This window comes from Mixophyes fleayi, chromosome 7, assembly GCF_038048845.1.
Source record: "Mixophyes fleayi isolate aMixFle1 chromosome 7, aMixFle1.hap1, whole genome shotgun sequence".
NCBI classification, from domain to species: domain Eukaryota; kingdom Metazoa; phylum Chordata; class Amphibia; order Anura; family Limnodynastidae; genus Mixophyes; species Mixophyes fleayi.
The window spans coordinates 78,159,576-78,182,914 of record NC_134408.1 but is presented as its reverse complement, the minus strand read 5'-3'; the positions used below and the strand labels follow the sequence as shown (position 1 = coordinate 78,182,914).

At 43.9% G+C, this 23,339-nt stretch overlaps 1 long non-coding RNA gene across 1 annotated transcript; it reads left to right on the top strand.

The window, feature by feature from the left end:
- Positions 1-2,669: 2,669 nt before the first annotated feature.
- Positions 2,670-7,082, top strand: LOC142096969 (uncharacterized). Its single transcript, XR_012678069.1, has 3 exons — positions 2,670-2,814; positions 6,851-6,916; positions 7,027-7,082. It is a non-coding gene; the product is annotated as an uncharacterized LOC142096969 (long non-coding RNA).
- Positions 7,083-23,339: the final 16,257 nt, after the last annotated feature.

Here is a 23,339-nt window from a genome sequence, read left to right as displayed (position 1 = left end):
CAGTCAAAATTACTTTATAACGAACACCTAGATCAGTAACTTTACCTCACTCGATAGGGACAATACTATCAGATACTGTCACTGCCGAAATATTACTGCCTATCGTAATTGCTCTGGCTGAAATATCAGAGGACAGCAAAAGCTTGCCTCTCTGCCTGTTAGAGATCACAATCCTTGTCATAATATCACCAGACCAGTCTATTGGGGGTATAATGTGTTACTAACGGAACCAATACATGATAAATCTGAGGCTGATTACCGGCTAATTATATCCTATATAGAATGCTGCAGTTGCTAGACGGAACATAAGAGTGGGTTAGCAATCCCAAATCACGCTGTCACAAACAAGCCACCAATGATAAGCTAGCATTACACTGAGGGCAGACAGAGAGCATATAGTTTATCTCATTATTTAATGTATCATAAGGGATTCTATATATTAATAATATACATATATATTTCTCCATAGACAAAAAACCTTACGGTTTAACATGTCCGATTTAAGGTTCCTTACACGCCATCTAAAATGTAAGAAAATTATTGAAACTCTTTCACTCAAACTCCAAAAAGCAATGAAATTACGACGACTAAGGCAGAAGCCTTAATGGACGTGTTCCTTGAGCAATACAGACATGGTATGTCATTGCATCCTGCTGTTAGCTGCGGATTCAGCACTATCATGTAGTGAGATTGCTGTCACTCACAAACTGGTGGATCTGCTAATTCACAGATTTGTGTGTTCACTGGAATGCACACATACAGTACTATTACATTTTCTTAGTTTAGCTTTATCGTAGTTTAGGGCCTGGGTGTTTTAGAAAGAGACAGTAAAGAAACTTCATACTTCAAAGGTTTTTTGTCTATGGAATTTCATGGCTTTTTGTAAAGTAAAAATTTTCAAATTCTCTGTATCTAAATGTGAAATTACCCACCCTCTGCCCACCAACAATTCTCTATCACATGCCACCCTGCCCCCTAAATTATTACATGCCCCACCCACTGCCAACCAGGTTCTCTCACATGCCATCTCCTGGGGTTTCTCTCAGTAAGTTATAACTAAACCATGATTTGGGCCAGAAAGCCGCCTTCTTCTTCATATATTACAGAGTGTGGAAGACATATTTTGTGGTGAGAAATTCCACTCTTCAAATTTTAAGCTTTCTTATTCTTCACGATGATAGGGCGGTCCTTCGTACCAAGCCATCTTTCATTCCTAGGGTGGTTTCCAGGTTTCTCCTAGATCAAGGAAGTTGTTGGCCCTGCGTTCCGGGCAAAGAAAGACTCCTTAGTAGAGTATATGCAGTTCTTGGAGGTGGTACGAGCTCCACAAGGTTATGTAGACCATACGTCTCAGGTCAGAAAGACCAGAGAGTTTGTTGTTTTATCGGACGCAAATAGAAGAAGGTGGCCTGCTTCAAAGCAGTCAATCCCCCCTGTGGATCACATCCACGATTCGAGAAGCTTATATTGCAGCTTCTCTGTCAGTCCCGGAAAATTTTGAAGGCACATTCTACTAGGGCAGTGGGTGCCTCCTGGGCGGCTGGGCACGGGTCGTCGGCAGGGCAGTTGTGTGGAGTGGCGACTTGGTCTTCCGTCCACATTTTCACAAAATTTTACAGACTTCAGGGCTTTGCATCGGCTGATAGAGGCTTTGGTCGCAAGGTTTTGCATGCAGCTGGTCCAGAGCATTCTCACCCTTGAGAAAGCTTTGGTATATGCCCAATGTCTCGCAGTGTCCCCCAATTGCAGGAAAGAGAAAATAAGATTTTTACTCACCGTAAAGTCCATTTCTCTGACTCCATTGGGGGACACTGCGCACCCTCCCTTACTCTGTATATAGTTCTGTGTGTGAAAACTATGGTTATGGTTCTTTATAGTTTAAGACCTTGCCAGGTTATATTACCTCCTTTACGTTCACTCTTGGTTATTCAAAACTGAGGACCTCTCTGGAGAGGAGGGGTTAAGTACGGGAGGAGTCCAAATACTTAGCAGTTAAAGTGACAAGACTCCTGAGCCCACTACTATACCCCAATGTCTCGCAGTGTCCCCCAATGGAGTCAGAGAAATGGATTTTACGGTGAGTAAAAAATCTTATTTTTTTTCTTTCTTTTTTTTCTTCCAGAAGGCTGCCTTGCTTCTCCACGCTCCTTTTGAGATTTTTCTAACTTGACATTTTACTTTATTATATTAAAATGTATGTTTGACACGATTCCCAAACAGGTCATTATCTGTGTGGAGTTTGTATGTTCTCCCTGTGTTTGTGTGGGTGTCCTCCAGGGTACTCCGATTTACTCCCACACTCCAAAAACATACTGGTGGGAAATTGGCTGCTAACAAAATGAACACTGGCCTGTGTGTGTTAAGGAATTTAGACTGTAAACTCCAAAGGGGGCAGGGCCTGATGTCAATGACAAATATTCTCTGAACAGCACTGTGTAGTTGGTTGCACTATATAAATAAATGGCGATGATGAATGTCTATTTGAGCCACAGTGATTTAACAGAAACTGACACACACACAACTGAACACACTCCAAATATTTCTACTTACCGGTAATGTGTGTGTATATTTTATATATAGGATTAATTTCAAAATTAGTAATATGGTGGCATATAGTGATTTGGTTTGTTAGCATTACAAGTTAAGTTTTTTTTTTTTCATTTTGTCTTCTCTTTCATGGTCAGGTATCTCCTGTGTGTCTCTGGGGATTTCATCAAGGTCTGTAGCACAGCCACAGAAGAATGCATTCATGTGTTACAGGGTCACGTTGGTTTGGTGACTGGCATTGAGCTCAATCCAAAGAATCCCCTACTGGTAAGTTAAAACCACAGTTTTGCCATTGCAGTCAATTGAATACCCCCCATAGACTCATTGTCCGATAATAACAAGGAAAGGGCTGAAGGTGTTTGAAATATTTTTCATAGCCATATTGGTAGTCCCATGGGCAAGTTGGATCTCCAGCTGGAGCTATTGAAGAAATGGAATCACACAGGTTTCATTGGATCATACCATAAAGATTTCGGAAACCACTAAGTAACCTCTCAGGTGATGGAAGGTGATGAAGTACAAAACTCATGAGAAAAAGAATGTCACGTTCAGAGCTGGAGTGGGTTCTACTCAACAGATTCCATTGTTGCTGGATAGAGAACACACTTGTTGGGGTGACCTTCTGTATTGCTATACAGATGTATAATTACCTGCAATTGACAAGTCAATGTTAGTATATATCAGATGTAGTAGCAGCAGTGTTGATGTATTTGATCGATCAGAGCTCAGAAATGAGATACAACACAGAGTGTCTGGTGTCCAAATTGAACTGGCTTTACGAATTGAAATAGCTGATATTTTATAAACATTAATTACATCATATCATTCACGTCAATACAAAATATTAATAAAGAAATTAAAAGTTTCTATAGTAATTTCAAAAGAATGCTAAATATCATCAGGTTCCTTATTCTTGAAATAGGATCCTTGAGGCTGGCATAACCTCTTGATTCAGCAAAGTTTCGCTTTAGCAGATGCTCAGGTAACTTCCTTTGTTCCTTTGTGGTTGGCTTCTTGATTCCAGACAGGATATTAACACAAAATATCTGAATTAGATTTAAAGAAATAAAACCTCTTAAATTGATTTAACAAAAACATTATGTGTATTGAAGCATACAAAGCACTATATTTCATAATAGCTCAAAGCTTTATTTCTGATTAGCTTAAGGCCCTTAATTTCTGATTATAGCTTAAGGCCCTTAATTAATAGGATAACTTTTCCATCATTTTCCTTACCTCATATGAACCTAGACCCCACACACACTTTCAGGAAGAAATAGCAGAAGAAGCATGGTCACAGAGAGAAAATTGCATGAAACCATCTTGGAGACCAACAGTTTGGAAAGCAAACCAACATTTCCATCAATTACAGGGAAAGAGTTTACTCAGGCAACAGGACTTTCAGGAAGCAGGACAGTGATGTTGGAAAAAGGGAAATTATATTTTGGGCTTAAAAGGATGTAAAGGCACAATCAGCGTTATATATAGCAGGCAAGCATAACATACCAGCTGATTTCCTCAGTTGCAGACAGATCCATCCGTGGGAGTGAAGTCTAACCAGGGAGTATTCCAGCCAATAATAAACATTTGGGTTTCCGCATGTACACCTAATTGTGACAAGCCAGAATACCAAAGGTCAGATTTTCTTGACACACAGTTCCAGAAACAGAAGGATTAGATGCTTTTAGTAGTTAAATGGCTGCTCTAATTAGGGTATATCTTCTCTCCTTTTCGTATCGCTCATATTCTGATGAAAATTAAGAAAGATAATGCAGTGCTAGTAGCTATTCTCCTATTTTGGTCACAACATTCTTGGTTTTCGATGGTCTAGGAAATGTTCAGAGAAAAACCATGTCCTCTACCTCTCAGATTTGTTAAAGCAGTATCCAGTCTTGCATCCAAATTTAAAATATCTGGCTTCAGTGGCTTGAAGATAGAACGGTAGATGCTCATGTTTAAAGGTGTATCCGAATCACTACATTTTACAAGCAAGAAAGAATAATTCTTCTGTAGTTTAGTATAGAATAAGGAAATGTGGGTTTGTGCTTTGGTGTCTAAAGTGGGCCCAACTTCAGTGATTATTCCACAAATCTTCTTGCAAGATGGAATGACTAAAGGTCTCTGTTTAGCCATACTCAAAGTACAGGTGTCAGCCCTAAGCATTATTTTGGATACCAAATTAGCTTCAGAAAAACTGATTGCACATTTGTTTCAAGAACTTTAAAATGATCTGTCCCTCAGAGCTTTTGTGTCCTCGTGGAACATCCATTTAGTTTTCAATACACTGGCAGACTATTCTTTCAAACCAGTACAAGAAGTATCTATGAGATGGATGAATTTAAAAGTGTGAGTGGCAGTGACCTCTGCTAGGAGTGTTGCAGAATTGCAAGCACTATGGTCCAGGGAACCTTTCTTGAATGTTTATTCAATTAGAGTGGTTGTGTGACAGGATGGACCGCCTATGCCACACTGACACTGCTGGGAACTGGCTGGGCTTAATTTGCCACCGTTACCTTTCGCTATCCCAAATGCGCCCTCTTGCCACAGTAGGAGGGGCTTACAAATGCTGCCACCACTGGACTCCTATACAAGTATCCAGAACCAGGTTTCTTCTGATTAACTGACAAGGCTAACGTATCTCGTTGCTGGTGTACCTGGGCTGGTACTCCTGACCTCTCACGATAGATCAGGGTTGCTGTGGATGGATCCCCCTGGCCTATCACACTGGCCAGAGCTGATGGGTAGCAAGCAGAGCGGTGGTACAGGAAAAGCTGGGTCCAACCTCAAACAGCTGGAGAACGGATTAGATTTAGGGTCTAATCTGCAGGTCACAGGAATACAGCATTATTTAAGATGTTTTCAAGCAGGTCTTTGAAGCAAGTGATGTTTATTTGCTCTCACACTGGTTGGCGGTACCAGTGCTAAGGTCAGATGAAATCTGAAGAACAACTTTTCAATACAAACCAGTGCCTTTTATACAGTTTGGACACAGGCTATTTTTAGAATCATCATTTATTTATATAGCGCCAGCAAATTCCGTAGCGCTTTACAATTGGGAACAAACATTAATAAGACAATACTGGTTAATACATACAGACAGACAGGTAAGAGAACCCTGCTCGCAAGCTTACAATCTATAGGACAATGGGAGTTTGAAACACAAGGGCATGTATTGCATCATATTGCACATTGGACCAGCTAGAATGCAAAGGTAAAAGTATTGAGTGGGCTGTGTGTGTGGCAATGTTGGTCAGAGGGTTGATGTTTTGTGTTAGCTGTGTAGAGGGTGGTAATAGGGTAATCTAGGGAGATTAAGATGGTGGTTGAGGAATATCATAAGCTTGTTAGAAGAGGTGGGTTTTCAGAGAACGCTTGAAGACTAGAGGAAAGTCTTACTGCCAGGGAGGGAATTTTACAAAGTGAGTGCAGCCCGTAAAAAGTCCTGTTACCATGAATGGAAAGATGTGATGAGAGTGGAAGAGAGACGTAGATCTTGTGCAGGAGGGAGGTGTCGAGTTGGGAGATATTTTGAGACAAGTGAGAAAATGTATGTCGGTGCAATATTGTTGATGGCTTTGTATGTTAGTAGAAGAATTTTATATTGGATTCGTTGCAATACAGGAAACCAATGTAGAGACTGACAGAGTAGCTCAGCAGGGGAAGAACGGTTTGCAAGGAAAATCGATCTAGCCACTGCATGCAAAATAGATTGTAGGGGTTCAAGTCTGACTTTAGGAAGATCAGTAAGGATGGAATTGCAATAGTCGATGCGTGAGATGATGAGTGCATGAATTAATGTTTTTGTGAGCGTAACCACCTGAAGTGTCCGCTTTGGGACATGTCCTTTGTCTCCCATAAGATAATGGAGAATGCAGGATTTTTATACTTGGGTGCAATCCTTTCTCTGAATGCATTGGGAGGCACTGTGTGCCCACTGTGTGGATATGGATAATGAAGGAGTTAACTTTTAGAATATATACAGTGCCAACATCCTATAGGAGACTGTTTATCCAGGGTCCACAATTGCTTCATAGAAAAGGATTTCATGCATGTATAAAAATTCTGTGCAGGTTTTTGTATTGTTTCTGTTTCTACTTTTCTGAACTGCCTGGATGATGACTTTCTGTAATAGATCCATACATATCCATTGTCATAAATGTTGTTCCTGAATTGAGAAAATTTGATTATTTTGGGCTATAATTGATATGTACTAGAATAAATTCATTTCATTTATACATTCTTGTTAAATGTAATGATTTATAAATAAATAGTATGAATAGTTCAAATGCTTCTTATTTCACAGCTCTACTCTTGCTCATTGGATGGCACTGTTAAATTATGGGACTTCATGGATGGTATACTAATAAAGGTATATTTTATCTTCAACTGTAACTAGTTTATGATATACATACGGATAAATGCTGTTCCCACAGTATGTGCAATATACAACTGACTAATGATACTTTTTTGTATTTTCAGACTTTTCTAATAGGATCCAAAATGTTTGGCTTTTATACCACTATCAAGCAGGACTCTGATTATATTATCACACCTCAAAATAATTATGAAGCATCAGGTGCGTCTCCTCCCATGGTTTTTGAATTCTCGATGGGGAAAAAATGTTGAGGGTGTGGTGTCATTTTCAAATTAGTTTTGCGCTGTTTGTAAAAAATTTGTCACCCTAATGTCAGTCTGTTCTTTTGTCTGGTTTTCTCATGACTCTGCTTTTAGTAGTTGAGGTAAGCAAGCTCTACTTGCTGTAAATTGGAGCATTTGCCCAAATCCGAAAACCATAATTTACCAATTCAATGAATCCTTCCGAATCACTGCAGTCTAAAGGGGATTTTCCTTCCTGCTAGGCTGTAGTGGAGGAGGATCTTGCTTCAGTGACATCTGCGTGCTTCTGTTCATCATTGTTACCAGAGATACTCAGAATCACACACACTGTAGCATGGATTTGCTTAGTGTGTTTAACTTTTTCATGTTCATAACATTATCAGTGTTACGTTTTTTCTTAAACTCTTACATACTGTTTTGAGCAGTGTATGATGTCTAATTATTGTATCAACATTGTTTATAATGTGCATTTCAAAATCTTTTGTTTTTTGAAAATTTTCAGCTACTTTCTGTAAAGCTACCAAAGTCAACAGAACAAGAATCCGAAGCCAAAGAAATGGCACTAATATTTGAAGATATAAGCCAATCACCAAAGTGTACAGCAGTTGGAAGAGATGTGAGTTTTCTAAAATTGTACTGCTGATTTTGTCTCCTTACAATTCTGAGTGGCACATTCAGAGTGCACTCAATCTGCTTTGAAAAAAGCTACATTGCAGCCAGCTTGAAAGCCTAATTTCTTTTTCCTACCGACACCAAGACATTGGGGGACACTGTGAGACATTGGGGTATAGTAGTGGGTCTAGGAGTCCTTGGCACTTATCTACTTGTTTGATCTTCACTCTCCTCCCTTATTATGCCCCTCCTATCCTTTAGCTTCCTCAGTTTATCTTAAGTGCCTAGGAGATAGGTCACTTTATGTATAGGCTCCTGCCTATACTTGAATTAATTATAGCTTGTTTCATGTTTTTATTTTACTCTCCCTTTTAGGTGCCGCTCAGGGGTAAGACAACAGCTCTGCTCACTCTGAGGTCCCAGGGCAGGTAAGCAGTAGCTTAGACTCTGTTACCTAGCACCTATGAAGGCTGCCTGTCCATCCCCTAGACCAGGGGTAGGCAACCTGCGGCTCTCCAGGTGTTGTGAAACTACAAATCCCAGCATCCCTTGCCACCTATCTGCTGGTTATCTACTGGCAAAGCATGCTGGGACTTGTAGTTTCAAAACACATGGAGAGCCGCAGGTTGCCTACCCTGGCCCTAGACTAACGAGCAACAGGGGGACATAGTGTAAGTCTGCCATAGAGGCAGCAGCTTAGTTCAGCACAGCGTAACAGTTGCTAGTTGGGGAGAGTGAAGCTGCAGCAGCCTCTCCTCTCCTTCCAATGGACTTGCCGGCATGCCCACCCTCCCTTCGAGAACGAGCAGCGGGGGCACAGCGCAGCGATCGTGCTCGTTACGAGGCAATCCACGGCCGTTTAACACAAGCAGCCCGGGCAGTTTATTACTAGTGTGTATAGAGAGCCGAAAGCCATTGAGTTCAGCGCTGATCGGCGGTTCCTGCAGGCGGCCATATTACCGGAGGTAGTGAAGGCGGGACTTCCGTTCAGGCTCTGCTCAATTTTCTGGCAAGGACGGTGGCCATTGAAAAGAACTGCAGACACATGCAGTGGCAGAAAAAAGAAGCCAGCAATTCAGGAGAGCAGCCATCTTGAGGGAGGGCTCTAACAAGGACGTCCCTCCAACTTCCTGATCCGGAAGCAGCCATCTTTCATTGTGATCACCATGCTACCCGCTGCTCCTCTGCTCTGCCTCTCCTCTGCTGGTATCGTTAAGGCTTTTTACTGTATTTACTATCGATTAGGTGCATTGCTTTTCTAGAGGTTTTACACTAGCAGGACTATCGTTCAGTGTCTGGGGATAGGTGTATTTACAAGGTATTGTTTAGCATTGTAAGCTGACATTGTAAGTCTTTACAACTCAGACCTTACTGTACCTTAATATTTATTTTAAAGCTATGGCTGAGAAGGGGACATCAAACAACAAAGGCCCCTCTGGTGCTGCTGTGAAATAGTATACCTGTGTCAAGTGTAAGTGTAAATTATCTATTGAACAGACGGACCGGAATGCTCTTTGCACAGCTTGTAGCGCTGATACCCAGGAGCAACGCAACCCAGCTCAGGCGTCTGCGGCTCTGGAGGAACCAATCTGGATTAGATCCCTAACAACGGCCTTGGCGGAACTCACTATGGTCATGATGTGGTCCACGGAGGTACGTGAACACTCTATTTCCATCACCCTTTCACACAGTCAGGCTGGTGAAGGCACAGCCTCATCGCAAGCCGAACATGCCCACAGGGAGGATAGTTTACTAGCCGCAACCCACAAGGGCAAGAGGATTATCACTGATTCGGTTCTAGACCGAGATCAGGAGTCGGATCACTCCTTAGCAGTGGAAGGGGAGTTAGATTTGTATCCAAAGGAAGAAACCCTTCATAGCGGGGATTGTACTTCGGCCCATAGCGTAGCTAGCCTCATCTTAGGCATCAGGCATACATTAGGCTTTGTGGAACCCGAGCCCACGGTGCCTTCAGGGTTCTCGTTATTTAAGAAGTCTAAGACACAATTAGTCGCTTTTCCACAGTCCCCAGAGATGATGGAAATTGTAGCTGAGAGTTGGCAAAGAGCAAATAGGTAATTTATGATGCCAGGCAAGTTTAAATCCCTTTATCACCTTCTGTCAGAGTATACTATTAAGTGGGAGGCTTTACCAAGGGTAGACACCCAGGTTGCTCGCCTGTCCTCATCCTCGGTAATTCCCATTCAGAAGAGAATATCCCTTAGGGACCCCACGGATCAAAAATGTGATTTAGCCCTCCGCTCAGCATATACTGCGGCAGGTAGTTTATTTAGACCTAATATGGCCGTGGCTTGGGCGAACAAAGCTATTCAGCTGTGGGACGGAAAAATTAGTGAGAGGATGCCAGGACAATACTCCTCGTTCGGAGCACCTCACTTTAGCAGAACACATACAGGAGACTGCTGAGAATGTAGGGCAGGCAGCCATGGATGCCGTCTCGATCAATGCTAGGTCTTCGGCGCTCATTATTGCAGCCCGTCGTAGCCTATGGTTACGTTCATGGACAGCCAATGCTGATTCAAAGAGAGCGTTAGAGGGTTTACCGTTTGACGGCGTTACCCTATTCGGCTCAGAGCTGGAAAGGGTGATGCAGGTAGCCACAGGAGGCGAAAGCACCTCCCTTCCCACCGTTTCAAATAGGCCCGACAGGGTAGGTTTTGTTTCTTTCAGACTTTTGCCTGAGTTCGGGGTGCCGCGCCAAGAGACATGTCCACTACCTTCATTTAATAGAGGTAGGCCAGAGCAGAGGGGAACATTAGCAAAGGCAGTGGTGCCACTAGGTGAGGATCATCGCGACCAGCGGATAAACCCTCAGCTTGACAGTCCCCCTCCCCCGGGGAGACCACTGTGGGGGCACGCCTCCTTCTTTTCAGGAGTCAGTGGTGGTCATCCACCAGGGGCACTTGGATACAACGGGGTATCCAGCAGCCATCCAGCAGAGGTAATAGCGCACGTTCCCCAGCAGGAGAGAGGGAGGGGGGTTTTACTACATCCTCTTCCTCGTACCAAAGCCGGACACCACTTTACGGCCAATCTTAAATCTGCAGTTGCTAAACAAGCAGTTAAAGATTCAGAAGTTCCAAATGGAGTCTCTTCTTTCAGTTATAGCCACAATAGCACAGGGGAAAATCCTAGGATGCCTACTTGCATGTCCCAATATGGAGGGGACAACAGGGTCTGCTCTGCTTTGCGGTGGGAAATTCCCACTTTCAGTTCAGGGCCCTTCCCTTTGGCTTAGCTACCGAACCCCGAGTTTTCACCCAAGATCAAGGCGATCATGGTGGGTCTCCTACGTCACAAGGCAATAATAGTTCCCTATCTGGACGACCTTCTCTTGAAGGCTCCATCAGCATCGCTCCTAACTCGACACATAAAACTCACAATGCTGGGTGTTGAATGTACCCAAGTCATCGCTTATTCCGGCACAGCAGATGCATTTCTTGGGCCTCGTCTTCAACACACAGACCCAAAGAGTGTATCTACCGGAGGACAAGGTCCTCTCTTCGCAGCAGGGCCAGATACCTGCTAACAAGGAAAAATGTGTCCCTCAATTGCATGAAGCTCCTGGGGACAATAGTTTCCGTGTACGAAGCAGTACCCTTCGCACAGTTCCATTCACGGCCACTCCAGAGGGAGATTCTTCAGAAGTGGTCAGGTTCCCAGAGTCATTTGAACAGGCAGATCATCTGCCTGTCCACACAGACGAGGGTTTCCCTAGCCTGGTGGGTATCCAAGCACAACCTGCAAATAGGACAGTCCCTTCAAACCTGGTCATGGACCTTGGTCACAATGGATGCAAGTCTGTCAGGGAGGGGGGTGTAACAGGATCCCTGAGACTTCAGGGTCTCTGGTCCCCCCCAGGAGGCCATGCTCCCAATAAACATCCTGGAGCTCAGAGCAGTATACATGACACTAACGAGAGCTCAGAGATTCCTAGCAGGAAAGCCTCTGCAGGTCCAATCTGACAATACCACGACAGTGGCCTACATAAAGCACCAGGGCGGCACACGCAGCGCAGCAGCCATGAGAGACGTTTCAAATAATAACATGGGCGGAGCATTATGTCCCCAGGATATCGACCATTTACTTCCCAGGAGTAGAAAACTGGGAAGCCGATTTTCTCAGCAGACATTTTATCCAGGAGAATGGTCTCTAAACAGACAAGTATTTGCCCTCCTGGTGGAACGCTGGGGCATTGCGGAGATCAAACTAAACCATCAGCTCCCGGTTCAAAGGCGCGGGACCCGCAAGCGAAGTTCAGACGCCATGGCAATTCCGGATAGTGTACCTGTTCCCTCCGATTCCCATGCTACCACGGGAGCTAAAGAAGTTAAAAAGCAAACGGGTCCCTGTAATCGTAATAGCCCCCCATTGGCCCCGCAGGGCTTGGTTTTCAGATCTTCTGGGACTGGCAGCAGCCGCTCCATTCCGGCTACCCATGCGGTCAGACCTTCTAGTTCAGGGACCACTTCTTTGCCATGCTTTAGATTGCCTAGCTTTGACGGCATGGCTGTTGAGACCCTAATCCTTGAGTCAAAGGGGTTCTCACAAAAGGTTATTTCTGCCCTCATCAAGGCCAGAAGGATTTTGTCTTCGGCAATATATCACAGAGTCTGGAAGACATACATACATTGGTGCGAGTCCAAGGGACTCCACACATATAAATTTAAACTGCCCCAACTGTTGGCCCTTTTGCACGCCGGCCTAGAAAAGGACTTCGCCTAGGATCTCAAGGTCCAGGTGTCTGCTCTTTCGGTATATTTCCAGCGAAAAACTAGCAGCTTGTAGAGACCTACAGACGTTCCTGCATGGGGTTCTCCACGTGCAACCCCCCTACCGTCGCCCAGTGGAGCCCTAGAACCTCAATATAGTGCTCAATGCACTCACCAGACCGCTGTTCGAACTTTTAGAGTCGGTGGACTTACGTCACCTCACTTGGAAGACAGCGTTCCTGTTAGCTATAGCTTCAGCTCGCAGAGTGTTGGAACTGGGAGCGCTTTGCTGCAACCCTCCTTTCCTGATCTTTCATTCAGACAGAGCGGTACTACGCACCAAACTCATTTGTTCCAAAGGTGGTATCCAGATTTCACTTAAACCAGGAAATTGTGCTTCCGGCCTTTCGTCCCTCACATTCCTCTCCAGCGGAATGCTTACACTTATTGGATGTAGTCCGAGCGTTACAGTATTACGTGGATCGCACGGCCTCCATTAGGAAGACCAAGGATTTCTTTGTCCTCTGGGGCGCAGCGTCAAAACAGTCGTTTGCCCGCTGGGTTATCTCCACAATTCGGGCATCCTACATTAGGGCCAAGCAGCCTGTCCCGGTCAGATTAAAAGCGCATTCTACTAGGGCGGTAGGCACCTCCGGGCGGTGCGTCACAGGTCGTTGGCGGAACAGTTGTGCAGGGCAGCAACGTGGTCATCCGTCCACACCTTCACTCAATTCTATAGATTGCACAGCTTCGCATCGGCCGATGCAATCTTTGGCTGCAGGATTCTGCGCACAGCAGTTCCAGAACAATCCCTCCCTTGAGGAAGCTTTGGTATATCCCCATGTCTCGCAGTGTCCCCCAATGGTAGGAAAGAGAAAAGATTTTTACTTGCCGTAAAATCCATTGGGGGACACTGCGCACCCTCCCTTGCTCTGTATATAGTTCTGTGTGTGTAAAGTTTAATTGTTTTAATTGTTTAAGCCGAATGGGTGTCTCCCTTTCCTCGAACGCTTGGTTAGTCAAAACTGAGGAAGCTATAGGAGAGGAGGGGCATACTAGGGGAGGAGAGTGAAGATCAAACAAGTAAATAAGTGCCAAGGACTCCTAGACCCACTACTATACCCCATTGTCTCGCAGCGTCCCTCAATGGAGTCAGAGAAATGGATTTTACGGTGAGTAAAAATCTTCTTTCTCTTTCATCCAGTCTGGGGGACACTGCTTACCATGGGGTGTGAAGGGGAGCATGGGAGTTGGCACCTAGCTAGTTAATTTCTAGCATTGCTGACAGACCCCTCCCCTCTACATACCCCCGCCTCTTCCTCTTCCTCCTCATTTTTTTTTCTAGGTGCCCATGGAGTTAGGCACTGTTTTAGTTGCTGGTAGATTTTATTTTATTTTCTTGTTTATTTTGTAGGAGAATATCTTGGGCAGACCTGGGAGTGTGTTCTATTATAGAGAGCACACTCACAGAACAGCAGCGCAGGCACTGCTCTGTCAGCTGAGAGCCAGAGGTTCTCACTGGCAGAGCAAATTAGGGTGCTTGAATACAGAGTGACTAGCGGTCTCTCCGGACCGCTGTCACTCTTGGGGCCTCACCGATAACCGGCGCTGCCTTTAGGCATGGAGGGCCGGTTATCGGAATGAAAAGAATGCCGGCGGCCATTTCAAAAAGTATAGCCGCGGAGGAGAGGAAACGGAAGGAGGCCATACCAAGATCCCCCCTCATACATAGGAAGGGGCATCGGGGTGAAAATCCGCTGCGGAGACCTCAATTGAGGTCTCCACTACTCTGCCATAACTATTTGTTTTCTTCTCCTCCCTGCTAATGGGGCAGAAAAAGCACTTTAGAGAGACAGCATTATCAGAGGGGGGGGGGGGAGCTATGATATAGAGCTCCCCTGCTCTCCGTGGAAAGTTGGATTAGCCCAGCCTTTTTGGCACCAAATATAAGTCCTGGAAAGGACACAGATCAGAGGGAGCAGGCACCAGGCACTGCTGTTGGACTTCTCCCCTGTTTAGGCTAAGTATCTGATTTATTTAAACATATATTATTGTATTGCTGACTGCAAAGTGGGCTAGTGGAAATTATATTATAGTTCTCCCACTTGCCAGGTTATTTTATTTTGGTTTAAAAATTTACAAGTATAACTTTTATGCCTGTTCTTTTTTCTTTTTCATATTATTTTCTATGCTGTCTCTTGCTCTCTAACAGCTAAATTTAAGTCTGTATGTTTGGTGTGCCTTCCTTTGTAAAATGACCGATAAAGGAAAGGGCCCTAAAGTAAAGTGTTTCACTTGTTCAAAATGTAATGCAAAATTACCTAGTGGGCAGAGGGACCCGTTGGCTCTATGTTCTGTCTGCGATGCAGGGTGTCCCCCTACGCAATCCCAGCTTGTTGCAGCCCCACTGACGGAGTAACCGGCCTGGGTGGCCTCCCTGACACAGTCGGTTTCCTCTTTAGCACAGATGGTGTCACAGTCCAATCAGCTGATGTCTACTGTGGCAGCCGCGGTGGCTAATAGTGCTAGTACACCTTTGGGCCTTCCTGCTACCACAGGTTCTTTTGAAGAGTCTATGCCAGGACCTTCCTCATTGCTTACAGACCAGGCCCCTGTTCCCACAGAGCCGGCATGGTCCGCAGCTTTTATTAAGGGTTTGGATAAACTAAACCAGTTACTTGAATCCCCAAACATCCCGCCTGCTAAGAGGAAGAGGCCTAGACCCACTAATATCCTTATGGTCCTTTCAGACCCGGAGGGGGTTTCTGAGGAGGAGGGGGAAGTATATTCTGATCCTGACCAGGGGCAACCTTTGGTGCAGGAAGAAGACCCTAAAAGCCATTTTGTTAATGATTTGGTTTTAGCGGTAAGAGAGGCGTTGGACCTCCCTGAACCGGAGGATCCTACTCCTAGAGACAGAAGTCTCTTTAAGAAGGCCAAAAGGAAGGCTATTCGTTTTTCCCCTTCGGTAGAACTCAGAGATATTGCAGAGGGAGCCTAGAAACAGCCTGATAGAAGGTTCTCTGTTCCCAAAATGTTCTCTTCCCTATATCCATTACAGGAGGAAGATGTGGCCCCTGGGAGAGTATTCCTAAGGAAGATATTCCAGTAGCCCGTTTGGCCAAACACACTTTACTACCAGTCCCAGGTTCGGCAACTCTGCAGGATGCCAATGATCGCAGAGTGGAATCCCAGCTAAAATCTATATTTGTGGCTGCGGGTTCTTCCTTTAGACCCACATTTGCTACAGCTTGGGTTGCTAGAGCCATGGAAACATGGGCAGACCAACTGACAGAGGCCTTACAGGACTTGGAGTTACTTTCCCTGGCTTTGCATCTGAAAGAGGCACTTGGGGTACCTTTTATGAGGCGGCTCAGAGCTCAGCGTCTGTGTCCTCTATTCAGGCTGCATCCATTTCAGCAAGAAGAACGTTATGGCTGAAATCCTGGGAAGGAGATTCGGAATCAAAGAAGCCCGTTGAATCCATTCCTTTTTCAGCAGCAGGTTTGTTCGGGCCGGAATTGGATACTATGATTTCCCAGGCAACGGGGAAAAAGCACTTCTTTGCCGGTATTCTCAGGTAGGGGCAGGACTTCTCGGGTCAGCTTCTTTCGTCAGCCCTTAGAGGGAACTCCTGGCCTAGAGGACAGTCATTTAGAGGTAGACAGCCAAATGTTCGAGGCTCCTCAGTAGGGGTAGATCCTCGTTTGCGGCTAGGCGCCAGGCCTCTAGGACACAGGAGAAGCCTGCGTCCTGACGACCACTCTACTCTGCCAGAGGTGGCGCCACGGGGGGAAACGTCTGTCTCTGTTCGGGAACAGTGGGCAGCGTCATCCCAAGGCACTTGGATTCGGGGTATTATAGCAGGGGGGGTACATGTTAGACCTGCTCAGTCCGGTACCACATTGTTTTCATGTTACACCTCTACCCTGAGGGCGATCAGGAAGTCAGGCAATACAAGTCTGTGTCGCCTCTCTTCTTTTGCAAAGAGTCATTTGCAGCCTAAGATTCACAGTGGGGTCCTCCCATTACCAGAGAGGTTAGGGGACGGTAATCTTGCTCCTCCGGCTCCAGGGACCTTGGTCGGTCCAGGAATCAGCCTTACCAATAAATGTGTTACAGTTGTAGGTAACTCCTTTAGCCCTTCGGGGGGCCCAGTCCCTCCTTTAGGGCCACCCTGTTAGAATTCAGTCCGACAAACGGCTATGGCATATGTCAACAGGCAGGGAAGAACCAGGAGTGCAGCCGCAATGAAAATTGCAGCTCAGATTTTTTGTTGGACAGAACAATAGGTTCCGGCAATTTCGGCAGTATTCATTCCAAGAATAAGGGGTTAGGAGGCCGACTACCTAAGTCGAAATCAAATGATGCCGGGGGAGTGGTCACTCCATCCGGATGTATTTCAGTCTCTAGTTCAGAGGTGTGGTCTTCCGGATATAGATCTCACGGCCTCCAGACACAACAAGAAGGTTCACAGGTTTTTAGCAAGGGCAAGAGATCCCTTAGCGGTGGCAGTGAACGAAATGAGGATGTCATGGGAGCTCAGGTTGGGATACCTGGTTCCTCCGATTCCCATGCTTCCTCGCATGCTCAGACGAGTAAGGCAAGGGGGTCTTCCGATAAGATAAGGATTTTGTCTTCCGCCACGAGACGACCTCCTTCTTCAAGTTCCCTTCAGTCACCAGAATTTTTCTCAGCTCAGTTTAATGACATGGAGGTTGAAGCCAGCCTCTGGAGGGCTAGGGGTTTTTCCTCTAGTGTAGTTAACCCTATGATGCAAGCTCGAAAACCAGTTTCGTCTCGCATCTATCGGCGGATTTGGAGAACCTATATCAGATGGTGTGAAAATAGGTCATATCACACTTCTTCCTTCCGTCTCCCTCGCTTATTTTCTTTTCTTCAGCATGGGCTGGAAACAAGTCTTCGTTTAGATTTCTAAAGGTTCAGGTATCGGCTCTGTCAGTCTTTTTTCATCGGAAATTAGCGGATTTGCCAGATATCAAGACTTTTCTTCAGGGAGTCTTACATATTCAACCTCCCTATGTTCCACCTACAGCACCATGGGATCTTAACCTGGTACTGGACATGCTTAAAGGGCCTACCTTTGAACCTTTACCTGAGGCAGATTTTAGGTGTTTGACCTGGAAGGTTGTTTTTCTTTTAGCAATTGCATCGGCACATAGGGTATCGGAATTGGGAGCTCTGTCTTGCCGGGAGCCATATCTGTTTTTTCATGAGGACAGAGCGGTTCTGAGAACATTCCCCTCCTTTGTTCCAAAAGTGGTATCCTCTTTCCATTTGAACCAGGAAATTGTAGTTCCAGTTTTTTCATCTTCTTCTCACTATGATCGGCAGTCTATGAAAAAGTTAGATGTGGTCAGGGCTCTCCGTATTTATGTCAAAAGAACATCTCAGATTAGACAAACCGATTTGTCCTATATGATTCTAACAAAAGAGGTGGCCAGGCTCTAAACAGTCCATTGCAAGATGGATTACGGCAACTATTAGGCAAGCGTACATAAGAGCTAACCTTCCTGTGCCAGAGAGACTTACGGTCCATTCCACCAGATTGGTAGGGGCGTCGTGGGGAGCAAGAAATGGGGCTTCTGCTGACCAGCTTTGCAGGGCAGCCACCTGGTCTTCTGTCCACACATTTACCAAATTCTATCAATTTAATGTATTCGCATCTTTCAGAGCGGTCCCACCCTTAGGGGGCTGCTTTAGAACGTCCCCATGGTAAGCAGTGTCCCCCAGACTGGATGAAAGAGAAAAGAGGATTTATATACTTACGTTAAATCCGTTTCTCTGATTCCATCTGGGGGACACTGCGATCCCTCCCTTCTGCCTTTCCTCTGTATGCTCTTGCTTGATTGACCTTTCTCCTTGGGGCTTTTTGAATTAACTGAAGAGGAAGAGGCGGGGGTATGTATAGTGGAGGGGAGGGGTCTGTCAGCAATGCTAGAAATTAACTAGCTAGGTGCCAACTCCCATGCCCCCCTTCACACCCCATGGTAAGCAGTGTCCCCCAGACGGAATCAGAGAAATGGATTTAACGTAAGTATATAAATCCTCTTTTTTATTGCACAGTTTTAATTTAAACATGCATACAATTCTTTTAAACATTAGCTATTAAAACTGTATTTTACCAATAATAAACTCTACTTCTGTTTGCTTGCATAGTGAACGTGCAGAGTTCCTGTCAGATGAGAATTTATACTCTTTGCAAGTGTTGTTTACGATGTTCATAGAACGTCATTTCTCGTGTGACAAGAACTTGGAGCTTACATTGCTTATTGTGAATAGACAAATAGTGTAAAATCATGGAATTAGACGATATGGGAATGCACATGCAGCTTGTGACATTACATTTTGATTAGTTGTTGGTGAGAGCTGTCCTGTGGTCGAAAGTTCCTATTTTAATGCATGGAATGTAAATTTTCACTTTAATATTAATGCCTGCTCACAATGAGTACCTACCTGCAGACCTATAAACGGGTGAATATAGACTCTATAGGACTGTAAACAAAACACTAAATGTAAAGGTATGTTTAATATGTAGGTGACAGAGCCAGTTTAAATAAAACCTTTTTAAACTGGGTTTGATTTAAAATGATTACACTGTTTTTTACTGAATACAGTTCCTGAAGTGCAACTAAACATGACTAGCTTAATTGTATGGTGTTGACCATGTAGGTGTGGAATTATGGAACAATAGACATACACATTTTTATGATTACTTTAAAATAATCCTTACCCACTTTGAAGCCAGTAGTTAAAAATCTAAAAAAATAAAATAAAAAATAGTCAGTCATAAACTGTAAAACCGATAATAGTTATTCGGCTACTATACTCTTCCACAAATATAGGTCCTCTGTTTTTATTTTGATCTTTCATCCAAACTGGGGGACACTGCAACCTTGGTTTGTATGAGAAAAGTGTGGGAGTTGGTACTTAACTAATTAACTTGTTAATTGTAACATGCTTACAGACCCCTCCCCTCTGCAACCCTCTCTAGTTCCTCAGTGTAGATTAAGTGCCTAAGGATTTGGGCTTACTTTTTAATGCTAGCAAAGTTTATAGCTTTTATTTTCTATTTTATTAATACCTTTTTTATTTGCTTTCTGAGGATAGTCTACAGCCTCTCTGAGACCCGATCATCATCATCATTTATATAGCGCCACTAATTCCGCAGCGCTGTACAGAGAACTCGCTCACATCAGTCCCCTGCCCCATTGGAGCTTACAGTCTAAATTCTCACACACACACACACACACACACAGACTAGGGTCAATTTGATAGCAGCCAATTAATCTACAAGTATGTTTTGGAGTGTGGGAGGAAACCGGAGCACCCGGAGGAAACTCACGCAATCACGGTGAGAACATACAAACTCCACACAAATAGGGCCATGATTGGGAAAGGAACTCATGACCACAGTGCCGTGAGGCAGAAGTGCTAACCACTGAGCCACTGTGCTTACACAGTCCGCCTTTGTAAAGTGTGCAAGAGCCGACAGGCTCTCGCTGACAGCGTGGGTATTCTCGTTGTGACAAGTGGCTTCATAAGACAGATTTATTTATTTATTTTTTTGACTCGCCAAGACCACCTCTGTCCGAAAGAAAGTGACAAAGAGCAAGTCATCCTCTTGTTTCAGTTTCTGATTCAGAGAGATCGTCTGAATAGGAAGGGGAACTCTTTTACGAATCAGACTCCCCAAAGGTTACGGATCTGGATGATTCTCACAGGATCCAGACATTGAGGATTTTGTCCTGGCAGTGAAGCAGACCTTAGAACTCCTAGAGATAGAGGAGCCCAGGGCAGCGGACCAGGGTCTGTTGGAAGAAAAAATAGATGCACCGTCTGCTTCCCTTCCTCTATGGAATTGAAGAAAATTGTGGAATTGGCTCTGTCACAGCCGGACTGCAAGGTTGTAGTACCCAGGAGACTCGTAGTCCTGTACCATTTACCGATGCATAACCTTGCCCGTTAGGTGCAGGGCTGGTACTCCTGACCTCTTGCTATGGATCAGGGTTGCTGTGGATCCATAGTAAGAGGTGAGGAGTACCCCCCTGGCCCATCAAACTGACCAGCGCTGCAGGGTAGCAGGCAGAGCGGTGGTACCGTAAAAGCGGAGTCCAAACCTCAGAAACAGTCGGAGAACGGATTAGATTTTGGGTCTAATCTGTAGGTCACAGGATTTTCAGCATGGAAAGATATTTTCAAGCAGGTCTTTGAAGCAAGTAATGTTTATTTGCAGTCACACTAATTGGAAGTACCAGTGCTAAGGTCAGATGAAATCAGAAAAAAAACTTTTAATACAAAACAGTGCTGTTTTTATACACATTTGAACACAGCCTCGCTGGGTAAGCTAGCCCCTCAAGGTCTGAGCTATTTTTAGAATCAGGATGTAACCTGTTTACCAAAACATGGGTTTACCTGCAATGCAAAGCTAACAATATTTATACTTAACTGTGATATCCTAAAACCTTGCTGTGATTTCCTGCGTCTTATTTCAGAGGCAGGAAATCTACTAGCAAGTTAATGGGTCTAATTAACATGAATCCTTTCTTCAGACAGTCGCAGAATACACATTCCCAAATAAAGGTACAAACCCTAAACAAGCCATTTCCCCACATCACAATACACAATATCTCCATCCACAGAGGCTTATTGTATCAGATATATACATCCAGAAATAATGCATTTCCTCTAGTAAGGTTAAACAAGAAATGCATTTCTTCAACTGGTCTGAGAAATAAATATAACCAAAACACTCACAATATCAAAAATAAGTACATTTGCAATTATATAGCAAAAGCGCCCTGCGCTATTTCCTTTAAATAAATTTATACCATGTTATTTATAAGTGATCCAGTCACACCCTCCTATATCTTCCTTTGGTACTTAAGAAGGCCAAGAGTGTGTTCCAGTTATTCTGGTAGAACCTGGCATGACTTTTGCCCTTCTTTCAGGATGGTCTGGAGTCCAGACCTGTCCAGACTCTGGACAGTGGTCCATGATTGGCCTCTGTTGAAATCCAGGGTTTGGCCTCCCTCTATCTTATTCCCTAGATTCAGCCTTTTCTTCAAGGGGTTTGTGACGTCCAACTGACCTATATTCCGTCAGTAGTTTAGTGGTACTAAACTTGATTCTTTTAACGGTATAGGCACTGGCATTTGAGCCAGTGTAATGGAATTGTTTTTATTTATTTTTTATATAATACTTACCGTTAAATCCACCCCTGTTATTTCAGTCCTATCTTATGGGCATTGTTAGTTTCAAAAACAAAAAATCTGAGGCAGTTTGATTTGAAACCATTTTACAGTGTAGAATTTGTGCCTCTCCCAGCACCAGCGTTCTCTATACCTCAAGGTTTCTAATGTTCCCCAAATAAAATAGGATAAATAGGTTTAATGGAGGTTAGAAAAAAAATTTTTTTTTTTTTTTTTTTTGTTTTTTTTTTTTAATAACTGATGCACACCATACAATTGAAAGACACTGCAACTAGTATATCGAGCTTAATATGGCCAAATAGATGACGTTGTTTGAAACTCATTGACTTCGGCACCATGAATTGCCAAGTCTTGGTGAGGGAAAAAATGTGCAGGATTTTTACTTTATTTTTGCCTCTTCAGAAGTGACTGTAGTCCTAATGTATATAATACTACAAAATTTTTAATGTTTCCTCAACGGTGGTATGTGGTGTTGTCCACTGTATGGTAAATGCAGATTGAATGGATCTAGTTAGAGTTCTTTGATCACTGGCAAATGTGTGGCGTGTCAAAATACTATAAGCTGTGTTCATGTCTAGTCAATGCCTGCAACAAATGACAATTTACAGACAGTGTATTTTGCATCTATGGCTTTGATTTTCTATTTTTACGTTTTTTAAAAGCATTTTTTACCATAAGGATGCCAATGCGTGCTAAGCAAGGGAAGTCTTTCTTCATACACCAAAAAAGACATTGAGCTTTCAGTAAACCGCTTATGAATGAAAATCTGTGCGAACAGCTGCTCTTACTGTTGATAAAATGTGAAATGGAACAAATGGCAAGCTACACCATATGAACGGTTTTTGTTGAGGGTTTTATTTTGGTCCCACTTGACGTTTTTTTTATAAAATATAAATGTTCTGATATGTATTACTCACTTTTTCAAGGGTGAATATATTGCTCCGGTGAAAGGACTATGCCTCTTAGTTTATTTCTTCAAAAATGAAAATCATTTTAGGTAAGTTTGTTCCTTAATAGTTTGACCACTTTTGCATGGATGGTAAGTGTCCGATGCAAAGCCATAATTTCAACATGCAGAGAAGACTGTTTAAATAACATAATATCTAACAGTAGAATATATGCCGTTCTTTAAAACTGTATGTCACAGTCAGTGCCTGATCAGCCAATAGGCTGACCAGGCTGCAGCCTGGGGCGCTGGAGCCAGGGGGGGCGCAGCGATGCCAAGATGGTTTTTTTTGTTTGTTTTTTTTCTAAATGTGGCAGCCGGATTCATCAGGACCGCCCCATGTCTAAAGGAGCGGTCCCGACTGTCACTATCACATAGTACAGTGTGGCCGCAGGCGCTTCTTACTCTGGTCAGCTGAAATAGCCTAGGGCGGCCGGAACCCTTAATCGGGCCCTGGTCACGGTTATTTTTTCTTTTCTTTTTTTTATTTTTCTCCTTAACTGCAATCACAGAACCCAAGATGAAAGTTGTAATTATATTAAAATTTACTTCTAACTAGCTAATGGTTAAATCATATATGGAGAAGATGTCTGAAATACTGAGGGTTTTTTTTTTTAACTAGAAAAAATTGATGGTACCTCTTAAATTCCT